Genomic DNA, 14,691 nt, shown 5'->3' on the forward strand with positions numbered 1-14,691 from the left:
AGTTACAAGCCCATTGATTTTTGCCCATTTCAGGATCACAGGTTTGATGGGACAATAGGCAGTTCCTCCTGGTGATAGTTTTGAACACTGGCAATTAGACCTCACCAAGGGCACCTAGCTGGAGCCTCACCTCTCCTCACTCCTACAACTGACCTCAGAAAAGAGGTGTGCAACTGTGGCATCCTTCCATTCCATTCAATTAGCCTGCTTCAAGCATCTTCAATGGTTCATTACTCTCAAAAAATACCGGTGAATATCTAGGGAGGCTTGTGTTATCTTTGCAAGATTTTACTTGTGTTCTTTTGTTTAAAAACACTTTGGATTCCCTTGAGATTATTATGATGCAGAGCCATATTTTCAAAAAGATTCCTCAATTCTTGCCAGTAAAAGCTCATCTGATCTCTGCTCAGTTTTCAAAAATGGCTTGAGTTTCCTCATTACTGGCACCATCTCATCCCTCCCCTTCTTGTTGCTGAACGCTCATAGCAGATTCCACAGGCGTGGGGATAATGTTGTCTGTCACTTAGAGAAAGGCAGATTCTTCTGGGAGTTAAAGGCAATGAATTCCAGAAAATGTTTTTCAGATGTTTGGGGTTTAATGAAACACAGGATGTGCACTGCCAGGTAGCACCAATGTTCATTTTTAAGCTTTCCTTATGTTACCATATATTTGCCTAAAACACTGCCTTATGTTACTCTGCCTTTCTGTTTGCCTACATTTCTATGCAACATTCCTAAGACTCCAGACTTTTTAAAGCCCATTTAAAAAATAGCCACCAAGAATAGAAAGATTTTTTTTAAAAGCCCTTAGGCAACTGCATTCAGGTAGTTGCAAATAATTTAATTTGAAGCTCAGAAGTAATGAGGCTGATGGGAATTGCAAACATGGCCCAGTACTACATGCTTGAGAATTCTTTACAAATGGCCTTCTTGTATTAAAATAACCATTTAGATATAAATGATATCTACAATATCCATTGTTTTCAGAGCCACATACTCTGGTTTATTGAGGTAAATAGCTGTTCATAACTCTGAGCCCCTGAAAACCTCATTTTTCTGGAGGCTGATGGTTTTGAGTCAGCAGGCACTGTCTCGGTTTCTGTAGCAACCCTGGAGGCCATTGTCCCACACCTGCTTCAGAGGGTCAGAAGACACTATTTCCTTAGCCCTTGATCTATCTGGAGCTCACCATTCACAATATCATTTGTGTAACAAGAGGGAAAGCAGCAGCACCACCCTGACCTTGGGAACTTTTAAGAAGTCAGGAGAACTCCAGAGAAAGTGAGCCCACAAAAGCCATGTCCATGTAAGGAGACTGTTTCCCAACACTATGTAGAATGGCCAAATGAGAATGAAGCCTCAAGGAGTTTATTTCATCCTCCACATTGTGTGTCTGGGAGAGGAAATCTCTGATAAAGGATATGATCAAAATGAGTTCAAGTTGTTCGCTTTACCAAAAAGCCCTTCAACATTGCCGAGGCTAGAAGCATGTTGATTTACAACCACAGGGTTCATATTATTGCCTTTCTCCATCCTATATTTTAAGTTAATTAAACAGTTATTGAGTCTATGAAACAACATCTACTAAGCCCTACACCAAGAATAGAAGTAAATAACCAAATACAGTTCCTGCCCTCAAGTTTACCATCTGGCTGAGAAAAGCAATCATAACTAGCTGATAGGGGTTGGGAGAATAAATGAGTACATGCCCCCAAATACGAAATAACACAGTACATGTTGACTCCTTTGGAGTGAAGGTAGATAACTATGTTTGTAAATGCCTCCTGTCATCTAATCTTTTGGTAGCATAACTTATGTCTCTCAGGAAAAAATTATCATTGAGAAAATTATTCCTGAGTCCTACCAGGCCCTTCCAGAGAGCTGCAGTTTTACTCCTCTTCTTCATATTTGTTGGGTACTTTGTTTAGATGAATGGTATACCGAGCTTTAAGAGGGACATGACTTCTGTCGATTTTTCTTTTGTAATTCTACGTAACTAAGAACCCAATTGGTATAAGACCTGATTTAAGTTTTTCCAAAGCTAAGGTAACAGTTTTCAAAGTGTGCTTCAAGGGCCTCCTACATAAAAATTAATAGGATGCATGCTAAAATTTGATTTTCTGGGCTATGACATTCTGAAGACCTACTAACCTAAAATATCTGGTGAAACAGCCCAAGGATCTTAATTTTAATGAGTATCTCAGGTTATTACTGAATTTCCACCACCAGTAGTTCGAGAACCACTGGTTTAAGGGCTTTGCTGACTTTGGGGCATCCTCCTAACCCTATTCTTGATAACAAAATCTGTAAAGAATCATCCCTTCAGCCGGGTGCAGTGGCTCATGCCTGTAATCCCACCACTTTGGGAGGCCAAGGTAGGCAGATCACTTGATGCCAGGAGTTCAAGACAAACCTGGCCAACGTGGTGAAATCCTGTCTGTACCATAAATAAAAGCACAAAAATTAGCCAGACATGGTGGTGTGCACCTGTAGTCCCAGCTACTCCGGAGGCTGAGGTGGAAGGATCACTTGAGCCCAGAAGGCAGAGGTTGCAGTGAGCCAAGATCACGCCACCACCCTCCAGCTTGGGTGACAGAGCAAGACCCTGTCTCAAAAAAAAAAAAAAAAAAAAAAAAAGAACCAATCCTTTTAGTTACATTCTTCTATTATAGAAATTCTTAGCTCCGGACCCATGGATTTCTACAGAATCCCTGGATGGGCTTCAAGACGTGCTGAAAGACTCCTGAATGTGTATGCAAAATGTTGAACAGGTGTATGTTTTCTCTGGGGTAAGAATCCATAGATATCTTCAGATTATCCAAGAGGTTCCAGGACATAGAACAGTTGACCGACTGCTCTGTGGGACTAATGCTATTAAACTCTAGGCTCCCGTTGCTGAAATTAGGTTTCATGGATACTAAGCAACCTCAGCAACAGAATTCTCAAGCTAAGTAATTAAACGAATAGACATTTATGGAGCATCCTGGGTGTTTATGAGGCACTGAAAACATTCATTCCTCACAACTCTTTTTAGTCCTTTACAGTGGAAAGTAGCATTATCTCCATTTAGGTTTCTAATAACAATAACAATAATACTTAACATTTACTGAGCACTTACCATACGCAGGTACTAGTCTAAGTACTTCCTATATAACAGCTCAAGTAATTCTTATTAACATCTCTATAATTCTTTTCTTTTTTTTCTTAGATGGAGTTTCACTCTTGTCACCCAGGCTGGAGTATACTGGCACGATCTCACCTCACTGCAACATCCGCCTCCCGGGTTCAAGCGATTCTCCTGCCTCAGCCTCCCGAGTAGCTGGGATTACAGGTGCGCACCACCACGCCCAGCAAATTTTTGTATTTTTAGTAGAGATGGGGTTTCTCCATAGGCTTGTCTTGAACTCCTGAACTCAGGTGATCCACCCGCCTTGGCCTCCCAAAGTCCTGGGATTACAGGCGTGAGCCACCATGCCCGGCCAACATCTCTATAATTCTTATGATGCCTCTATAATTCTTCCCATATTTCTATAATCTATAAAGTGGATTCTACTATTACTCCCATTTCACAGATGAGGAAACTAAGATTTTCATTAAGTTTCATTCTCTCATTTCTGTATCACTAATAATAATAGCTAACCTTTATTGAATTCATTATGTGCCAGGCTGTATTTCAAGCACTCATTTTATAGAGGAGAAACCTAAAGCACAGAGACGTTAAGTAACTTATCCAATGTCATCCAGGTAGCAGGAGACAGAGCTAGGATTCAAACCCTAGTCTGGTTAGAGAGCCCATACCCAGCCATGCCTACTACTGCCACAAGTTCTAGCCTCTACCTTACTGGATTGCTAATTCTATAGGCCTAAGTTTCTGTGGATTCCTACCTCCAGTCTAATAGATTTATTTCTTCATTTTAAAGCTCCATTTGCATCAAGGGCTTTTGGGCATGGCTCCTAAGTTTCCACATGCATCCCCATGGCCACCTTATGCTGCACACGTGCCCTGGATGACAGTGTGTCAGGCTACCCTTAGCTCTGTTCCAGTTCCCAGACTACACAAGGTCACACCAGTCGCTCAGGGATGTTAGGGCTCTCAGAGGCCTTTAATGATCATAGATACGATAGCACCCGACAGCTCTGCTGCTCAAAGGAGAACTGGGCAGGATCACATTTCAAATATTGTCCCTATGTAATGTTCTGAGACCATTCAGAGCCCGGTTAAAAAAACACAGTGACGACTCTCCTCAGAGCTGAGGCTGTTGATTTTGTTAGGTGAGATCACTTGAGGAATATAAAATGCAAGAGAAAGAGTAGCAAAGAGGAAAAACAATAGATGAAAATATAGGGTCAAGCAAAAGTCACCAAGCAGGGGAGGAACTGCCTGGCCACAGCGTTCCGCTCAGCTTAAACCTAGGGTTTAAGAGCTAAAGGAATTAATCAATTTCTACTTGTTTCAATTTCTGTCCCAATTGTAAAACGTTAACCTGCACACAGTGGCTTTTAATTCAGAGAGAGAGAGAGAGAGAGAGAAAGAGAGCCAACAAGAAAGAAAGAGCGAGCGAGAAAGAGAAAGAGAGCGAGCAAGAGAGAGTGAGAGAGAGTGTGCGTGTGTATAACAAAAGTTAAACTATGACTATTTTTTAAAAGACAGTAGCCCATATTCTCCTGCTTAGCACACACACATAAAGGTTTTGTGATCAAAGCACACAACATTTGTATGCCTAACCATTGATTTATGCTAGGCTTTTAATGTTATGCAAGACTTTTTCCTTCCTTTACTCACCACCGAGTGACTGTGCTGATTCAACATTTTATAGATGCATCAATTTTCCTTTAGAAGCTGTGCCGAGAATGTGTGACTCCCTGGGCCAGTTTCTTATTGAAATCAGATGATGCAGGAAGTATCATCCACATTTCAGTGATAGGCTGCCCCCTAGTGACAATTTTCAGCTACACAGTCAACCTACAAATTTACTGTTGCAAACACTGCAGAGGTTTCTTGACACAAAGGAGAAACATCCTCCGTTGCAGAGGATGTAAAATAATAGTGTAATTTAATCCCCAGCCTATTTTCTATACATTTCAGTGTTATGAAAGTTTTCTGCGATAATTCAAAATCTCTGTTTTCAAAATACAGTCATATGCTGCATAGTGACGTTTCAGTCAACGACGGATCACATATATTTAATACAAAGATGGTCTCATACAATTACAATGGACCTGAAAAATTCCTATCACCTAGTGGCATTGTAGCCATCATAACTTCATAGCACTATGCATTATTCACGTATTTGTGGTGGTGCTGGTGTAAACAAACCTACTTAGCTGCCAGTCATATAAAAGTGCACATATAATTATACAAACATAATACTTGATACAACTATATCACTGGTTTATGTATTTGATATACTATACACTATCATTATTTTTTAACTTTTTAAAATTTTTATTATTTTTATTAGAGACAGGGTCTTGCTTTGTCACCCAGGCTGGAATGCAGTGGCATAATCATAGCTCACTGCAACCTCGAAATCCTAGGCTCAAGCTATACACCTGCCTCAGCCTCCCGAGTAGCTAAGACTACGGGCACACCACCATGACTGGCATTTTTTCTTTTTTTCTTTCTTTTTTTTTTTTTTTGTAGAGACAAGTCTTGCTATGTTGCCCAGGCTGGTCTTGAACTTCTGGGCTCAAGTGATCCTCTCTCCTCTGTTTCCCAAACTGCTGGGATTACCAGTGTGAGTCACCATTTATCAATAAAATAGAGTGTTCTCCTTCTACTCATAAAACAAGTTAACTGTAAAATAGCCTTCTAGTCCTTTCAGGAGGGATTCCAGAAAAAGGCATTTTATCATAGGAGATGCTTGTTATTGCCCCTGAAGACCTTCCAGTGGGCCAAGATATGGAGGTGGAAGACAGTGATATTGATGAGCCTGACCTTGTATAGCCCTAGACTAATGTGTGTTTATGTCTTAGTTTTTAACACAAAAGTTTAAAAAGTAAAAAATAAAACATTCTTAAAATAGAAAAAAAGTTTAGAAAGATATAAAGAAAGGAATTTTTGCCTATAATCCCAGCACTTTGGGAGGCCGAGGCAGGCGGATAACAAGGTCAGGAGATCGAGACCATCCTGGCTAACATGGTAAAACCCTGTCTCTATAAAAATACAAAAAAAAAAAAAAATTAGCTGGGCGTTGTGGCGGGCACCTGTAGTCACAGCTACTTGGGAAGCTGAGACAGCAGAATGGCATGAACCCGGGACGCAGAGCTTGCAGTGAGCTGAGATTGCGCCACTGCACTCCAGCCTGGGAGACAGAGCGAGACTCCATCTTAAAAAAAAAAAAAAAAAAGAGAGAGAAAGGAATGTTTATATAGCTGTAGAATGTGCTTGTGTTTCAAGCTAAACATTATTACAAAAAAGTCAGAAAGTTTAAAAAATTAAATAGTTTATAAAGGAAAAGAGTTATAGTAAGCTAAGGTTAATTTATTATTGATAAAAGAAAAATATTTTGTTATAAATCTAGTATCCCTACATATACTATTCAGCATGTATAAAGTCTGCAGTAGTAGACAGTAATGTCCTAGGCCTTCACATTCACTCACTACTCACTCACTACTCACTCACCCAGAGCAACTTCCAGTCCTGCAAGCTTCATTTATGGTACATGCCTTATACAGGTATACACTTTTTATCTTTTACACCATATTTGTACTGTACATTTTTTAGGTTTAGGTATGTTTAGATACACAAATACTTAATACACAAATTGTGTAATAATTGCCTACAGTATTCAGTACAGTAACATGCTGGACTGATTTGTGGCCTAGGAGCAATAGGTTGTGCCATATAGCCTAGGTGTGTAACAGACTACACCATCTATGCTTGTGTTAAGTACACTCTATGATGTTCACACAATGACGAAATTGCCAAACAACACATCTCTTAGAACCTATCCCTGTCATTAAGCCATGCGTGACAGTCAATAAAAATATCTTCATGGAACTAAGTGAAAGATGCTGATAACCAGTGCTCTCTGTAGTGAGCTGTGTGTGTCTTTCCATATGTATTTATTTTATTTGGCTATTTTGTGGTATTTTTTTCTATCTAGGGTAACTGCACAAAGTAAACCATTTTGCCTTATCAGCATTCTAAATACTTTGGTTTTCAATGTCTTTATTTTTAATAGAAGTTCAATATTTGTCCTCATGCAGGTCTATTAGATAATTCATATGAAGCATTTTGCATAGGACCTTGCATGGGAAGGCTTAGAAATAGTCATTAATACTATTGTTATAGGATTATCCATTTTAGAGAAAACTTATTTTAAATGTTAAACAAGAATACCATTAGTGTTTTGTTTACAGGTTACTTCTACATTGTACAGAGGTGAAATAGTTTTCATGACAGAGTTAAACAGTCTCTCTATAAAAAGTTAATATTTAGAAACTTGAAAACAGCCAGGGGTGGTGGCTCATGCTTGTAATTCCAGCACTTTGGGAGGCTGAGACAGGCAGATGACTTGAAGCCAGGGGTTCACGACCAGCCTGGCCAACATGGTGAAACCCTGTCTCTACTAAAAACACAAAAATTAGCCAGGCGTGGTGGCATGCGTCTGTAATGCCAGCTACTCGGGTGGCTGAGGCATAGAATCTTTTGAACCTGGGAGGCGGAGGTTGCAGTGAGCCGAGACTGTGCCACTGCACTCCAGCCTAGGTGACAGAGCGAGACTCCGTCTCAAAAAAAAAAAAAAAAAAAGAAAAAAAGAAAAAGAAAAGAAAACTTGAAAACAGTGGCAAATTTGCCTATCTCTGTTTTTTTATTTCTCCATCCTGTACCACTCCCATCCATCTAACATCAGTGGAAGGAATAGCATATTGTCTGAATTAGCTTTTTTGAAACTTGTAGGATTTCAAGGTGTAAAATCAATGACTGTGAACAATTCTTATAACATCTGAGTGTTTGGAAACTCAATCCTCTCTGCTTCTCTTCTATTTTTGTACAGATGCCATCCAAGATTAAAATCAAAGGGTGCTCTTCACTTTATTTTGGTGGTTCTTCCATGGACTGAAAACTGTCTAGAGTTCTCTTAGTTTCTCCTACTCATGTACACTGATGAATATCTTCCATTTTGTAGGTAGCTAATTCTGAGGGCTAATTTGTGTGAAACACACAGTGCTGTGAGATAGACATGAGTATACTCTCTTTAGTGATAAGGTGACTTGGCTCAGAGAAGTCAGGTCACTTTCCCAAGGTCAGACAGCTCATTAATAGCCATCAGAATTCAAACTGCGACCAACTGAGACAAAGTCCCGTGCTCTTTCCCATCAAGATTGCCCCACGTCCTGCCTGTGGTGTGTTGTTCATTAAGTCGTAGAGACATAGGCTGTGTCATTCTCGTTTTAAGGGAGAATCTTACATCAAGAAAGAAAAAGCCAGGAAGTACATATAAAGGTCAGCATCTCCCTGTTCTAAATTAAGGAAAGCTATTCTCATTGATCCTTGGAAGCATGAATGAGAGCTGCCCCTGAGTCAGTGAGGGCTGGCAATGCCTCTCTTCAGTGATTCTCTCTAAGGTTGTACTCTTCTTCCCAGCCATAAATAAGTTATGAAGGTAAAATTTCTCTACTTACCCAGAGACTTTGTAATAAAGGAAAAAGAAAGTGAATTCAGATAGACACTACATTATCAGAAACAACAAACTGCCCCCTTGTGGGATTACTGTATCGTGGGAGTTCAAGAAAGCCACTCAAATGACAATTTCTATAAACTGTGATTCAGAATTGGGTTTGAAATGTTATGGCTAAGGGAATATTAGCAATATTTTTTCCTTCATATTTTAAGCTGAGTGAGGTTGGTTTGTTTTGTTTTGTTGCCTTGTTTGTTTTTCGGTCCATTACTTACACTCTTAGGATGAATGACAATAAAAAGTTCTTTCTTTTGGAAGTTTTGAGATCTTAATAGAATGTGTAATCTGCCTTTAAAAAATCATGCCAAGGTGATCTGTAGTTATCTTTCCATTAAAAAATCTAAATTTACTTATAAAAAGCAGCAACTTATGGTCAATTAAGTAATTATTCAGCTAATATTCACTTGCTCTTTTTGGAGGAATATTCTTCCCTTCCCCAATGTTGAGTTTAACCATGTGGTTTGCTATGGCCAGTGTAAGGTGGGTGGAAGCAAGTGTCCCAGTCCCAAGCCTAGGCCTTAAGCAGCGTCATATGTCTCTGCTCACCTCTCTTTTACCCCATCTTTGCCTCAAATAGCTACTGACCCAAGAAGTGCTATGGTAGTTCTGCATCCAATCCACAGTTTTGAGTGAAGCCCAACTAAACACATTTAGACTAGTGAAGCTCCAGCTGACAAGCAGAGGAATAAATGCTTGCACCACTTAATTTTGGGGTGGTTTGGAATGCAGCATTACTGTGGCAATAGTTGACTAATACAAAGACTAATAACACAGAGTGAAATTTACATCCGAGTCTACATTGTGTAAACAACACATTTACCTCTCAAGTCTCAGGAAATCATAGATATGCTGTCAGCTTGGTCATGCAGACCACAATGAAGAATGTGAAGTAAGCAAGACTGGTCCCTGACTTGCCAAAAGAGATACCCTATGGTCTGCACACAAATGCCTGCACACTTTACTCATAGGAGACACTTTCGCAAAGAGTCTATTTACCATTATTCTAACAAGCTTTGTTATGTAATTTTGCAGCCACTTTATAGTAGGCAGGGAGAAATTGCTAGAAGCAAACTCACTGATAACAAGGGAAAAATAACTGTACCTGTGAGAGAGGAGACAAGAAAACACAAAAAGACAACACAAGAATTTTAAATCATAAGAATTTAAAATCAATTTCCCTGAATGTGTCAGTTTCCCAACCAGTAGCAAATAAGATAGGGAAGTTAATAATCAATTGGAAAAAATTACTTCAAGAATTGATTAAAACAGTAGTTCTTGGTGTTTATGGATTATAGTTCATTTTGAAAAACTTCTAAAAATAATGGATTCTCTCTTCAGAAACTTATATGTGAGAAAAACCCCACAAAATCTTCCATATAGTTGTAGGCAGTTCAGAAACTCCCTAGAACTGATTCATAAACCCTGGGTTATAAACCACTAATTTAAAATAGTCTTAGTTTCAGGAGGTATATAATTTAATTATCTGAAATTTTTTAATTTTTTAAATAGCTTATTCCTGTGAAATGTGATTACAGATAGATGAGGTGTCCCAAAATTAATAAAGCTGTAAGAGGCCTTCCCTAATCGCCACCCCATTACTGGCTAGCCTGGCCCTGGAGAGATTAATAATCTTTACATCTCCAAATACTCCATGATATCCTTTAATGGTACATTTCCACATCTCTCAACTTCATTCTTATGAACTTCAAGTTTATGAGAGCTTCATAATTCGATCATTCTTCTATACTCTTGTAATCTTAGCTTCTGTGTCACTGGTTCATTGCTTGTTAGAAAAATGAAAGCCAAGCCATTGGAGCCATTTTCTTCTTTTTGCTGATAAAATAAGAAATTTATTTATTTATTGTCATACTTTTCTTTAATTCCCTCTGTGAAATATGAGGCATCCATCTTGCTTTTGCTTATGGAGACTCCTAATGTATAAATAGTTCTAAGTTTTTCATCTCAGATTCCTGAACATTTATTTCTACACCTTATTCTTTCATCCAAAAAGAAGAAAAAAGCCCCAAACTGACAGTCAACTGGTAGACCCTAGGATCAAATTTATAGATTTGGAAGACCAACATGGGATAAGGGCAACTATTCTTAATAAAATTACGGATTGGTGCCATCACCACTAGTACTAATACTGTATTATTAAATTCTCAAAATACATTTGTATTTTAAGATAAATTATGAGTAGGACATTTTTCAAAAAGCAAAGAGAAATAACATTTGTTGTATGTCTACTATGCACTCAGCATTAAATTTGATCCCTTAAAACAGTGGTCCTCAATCTTTTTAGCACCAGGGACTGGTTTTTTGGAAGACAATTTTTCCACGGACTTGGGGGGAAGGGAGGGGAGATGGTTTTGGGATGAAACTGTTCCACCTCAGATCACCAGGCATTAGTTAGATTCTCATAAGGAGCATGCAACCTAGATCCCTTGCATGCCAGTCCACAATAGGGTTTGCGCTCCTATGAGAATCGAATGCTTCCAGTGATTTGACAGGAGGCAGAGTTCAGGCGGTAATGCGGCTCACCTCCTGCTGTGCTGCTCAGTTCCTAACAGGCCACGGACTGGTACCAGTCTGCAGCCCTGGGGTTGGGGACTTCGCCTTAAAACACTGAAATCCCCATAGTGCCTTATGAGTTAAGAATTATTATCCCTGCTTTACAGATAATGAACCAGAAATGAAAGAAATGAAGTGACTTGCCCAAGGTCACACTTTAAGTGACTGTGGAAACCTTAAACCCATGTCCCTCTCATTCCTGTTACATCATTTATTTTTTGAGAATAGAAGTGACAGGGAGGTTTGTGATATCCTTTTTGAAAAAATCAAAAGGATGATTTTTGTAAAGGGATTTGAATTGCTCTTTGTAAGTCCAAAAGATGGGATTTATGTCAATGCGTGAATATAATAGGAGGCAGATTTGGGTTCAATATTAGAATGTTGATGAGTGTGCCTGAGAGGGTAAATGCCCACCAAGCTCTGATATTAATGAAAACAAACCCACTCATACACAAAGCTGGGGGCCTGAGAGCTGACAGGACTCCTTTATGATAAGAACCTTCTCAGGACGCCTGCACCACAGCATAACAGAAGGAATAACAGGATTGCACCATGATACTGGGCATGAGGGGCCTGAGGGAGCCTTGCAAATTCATCGTGCCCCCCTAAAACCATGGGGAACAAACCAATGTCCTTCCCCAAGGCCATGTGTTTGAACATGAGAGGGCTGAAAAGACTGGGAACCTCCCAGTTAGAATGAAGAGGGCTCTGTGTGTCTAGGCTAGCAGTAATCAGTGTGGTTCACAGAGTCTCAAGGGTCACTGAGATCCTCTTGGGACATCCATGGGGTTGAAATTATTCTCATATTAATACTAAGATGCTGCTTGCCTTTTTCATGGTGCTGATATTTGCACTGATGATGCAAAAGGAACAGTGAGTTAAACTCCTGGTACCTTAGCATGAGTCAAGACAGTGGCACCAAACTGTACTAGTGGTCATCGTATCCTTTATCACCACACATGCATGTTTAATTTAAAAAAAAAAAAAAAGTCAGTTTCACTTAAGAATGTCTTTGATAACACAGTACAAATTAAAATTTTATTAAATCTCTTTAGCATGAGTATTTTTAATATCCCATGGGGGGAAATGGATAGTGATACGGTTTGGCTGTGTCCCCACCCAAATCTCAACTTGAATTGTATCTCCCAGACTTCCCACATATTGTGGGAAGGACCCACGGGGAGGTAATTGAATCATGGGGGCCGGTCTTTCCTGTGCTAGTCTGGTGATGTGAATTAAGTCTCATGAGATCTGATGGGTTTATCAGGAGTTTCCACTTTTGCTTCTTCCTCGTTATTCTCTTGCTGCTGCCATTGTAAGAAGTGCCTTTCACCTCCTGCCATGATTCTGATGCCTCCCTAGCCATTTGGAACTGTAAGTCCAATTAAACCTCTTTTTCTACCCAGTCTCTATGTCTTTGTCAGCAGCATGAAAACAGACTAAAACAGATAGTATGTATAAAGCACTTCTGCTGCATTTCGAAGTGCAATGGTTGTGTAGAGGAAATGCAGAGGATTGGGCCCAGTGGCTCACAGCTGTAATCCCAACACTTTGGGAGGCCAAGGTGGGAAGATCACTTGAGGCCAGGAGTTTGAGACCAGCCTGGGCAATGTAGCAAGACCCCATTTCTAAAAACAAACAAACAAAATAGCCAGGCATGGTAGTGCATGCCTATAGTTCTAACTAATCGGGAAGGTAAAGCAGGAGGAATGTTTCAGCTCAGGAGCTTGAGGCTGCAGTGAACTATTTTTGCACCACTGCACTCCAGTCCAAGTGACAGAGCAAGACCCTGTCTCAAAAAAAAAAAAAAAAAAAAAAAAAAACAACGGTAAAGTAGGAGTGCAACTGAGTTGCAGTCTGAACTAGGTGTTTTTTTCATGGAACGGCATTTTTATTCCCATAAAAGACTAAAAGATTATGACTATTCAGATTTCAGTATTGGCAGACGAGTATTTTTGAGCATTTTCTTGAAAACGAATCAACTGAGTCTGGCATATCAAAGAAAAGAATTAACAGAATTTGTTGCCTATAACTCAGTTTTTGCTTTCAAGCAAAAAATTTTTGAAAACTTGTATCCACCACTGTGAGCTTGATAGCATCCTGGTACTTAATGACCTTTCACATGAAATAGATGATATTAATGAATTGATGATGTTAATGACTATGAGTTTGGATGTTATACAATGAAATGTGTCAGCACTTAGAAGATCTACATGACTGAGTAAACCAATTTTCCAAAAGACCAGGGCATGATGTTATGAAATTATGTATGAGTAAAAGATCTATCGTAAGTACAAGATAAACAAATGGATTTTAATGTGACAGAATAGAAAACATTTATTGCTATGATTTCAGCTTCCACATTGCAACTAACCTTTAAGAAACTACCGGGGATTACTGGCAAGATGGCTGAATAGGAACATCTCCAGTCTGCAGCTCCCAGCAAGATCAACACAGAAGGCAGGTGATTTCTGCATTTCCAACTGAGGTACATGGTTCATCTCATTGGGACTGGTTGGACGATGGGTGCAGCCCAAGTAGGGCAAGCCAAAGCAGGGTGTGGCGTTGCCTCACCTGGGAAGCGCAAGGGGTCTGGGAACTCCCTCCCCCAGCCAAGGAACACCATTAGGGACTGTACCGTGCACTCTGGCCAAGATACTGCACTTTTCCCACGGTCTTTGCAACCCACAGATCAGGAGATTCCCTCCGGTGCCTACGCCACCAGGGCCCTGGGTTTCCAGCACCAAACTGGGTGGCTATTTGGGCAGACACTGAGCTAGCCACAGGATTTTTTTTTCATACCCCGGGGGCACCTGGAACACCAACGAGACAGAACTGTTCACTCCCCTGGAAAAGGGGCTGAAGCCAGGGAGCCAAGTGGTCTGGCTCACGGGTCCCACCCTCACAGAGCCTAGCAAGCTAAGATCCACTGGCTTGAAATTCTGTATGCTAGCACAGCAGTCTGAGCTCGATCTGGGACACTGGCGTTTGGTGGGGCGGGGGTGGGCGGGGGTCCACCATTGCTGAGGCTTGAAGGTGGTTTTACCCCGACAGTGTAAACAAAGCCACCAGGAAGTTTGAACTGGGTGGAGCCCAACACAGTTCAGCAATGCCTCTGCGGACAGACTGCCTTTCTAGATTCACTCCTCTCGGGGCAGGGCACCTCTGACAAAAAGGCAGCAACCCCAGTCAGGGACTTATAGATAAAACCCCCACCTCCCAGGGACAGAGTATCTGCAGGAAGGGGAGGTTGTGGGTGCAGTTTCAGCAGACTTAAAACATCCCTGCCTGGCAGCTCTGAAGAGAGCAGTGGATCTCCCAGAACAGCATTTGAGCTCTGGTAAGGGACAGTCTGCCTCCTCAAGTTGGTCTTTGACCTCTGTGCCTCCCGATGGGGAGACACCTCCCAGCAGGGGTCGACAGACACCTCATA

This window comes from Pongo abelii, chromosome 11, assembly GCF_028885655.2.
Source record: "Pongo abelii isolate AG06213 chromosome 11, NHGRI_mPonAbe1-v2.0_pri, whole genome shotgun sequence".
Lineage (NCBI taxonomy): Eukaryota > Metazoa > Chordata > Mammalia > Primates > Hominidae > Pongo > Pongo abelii.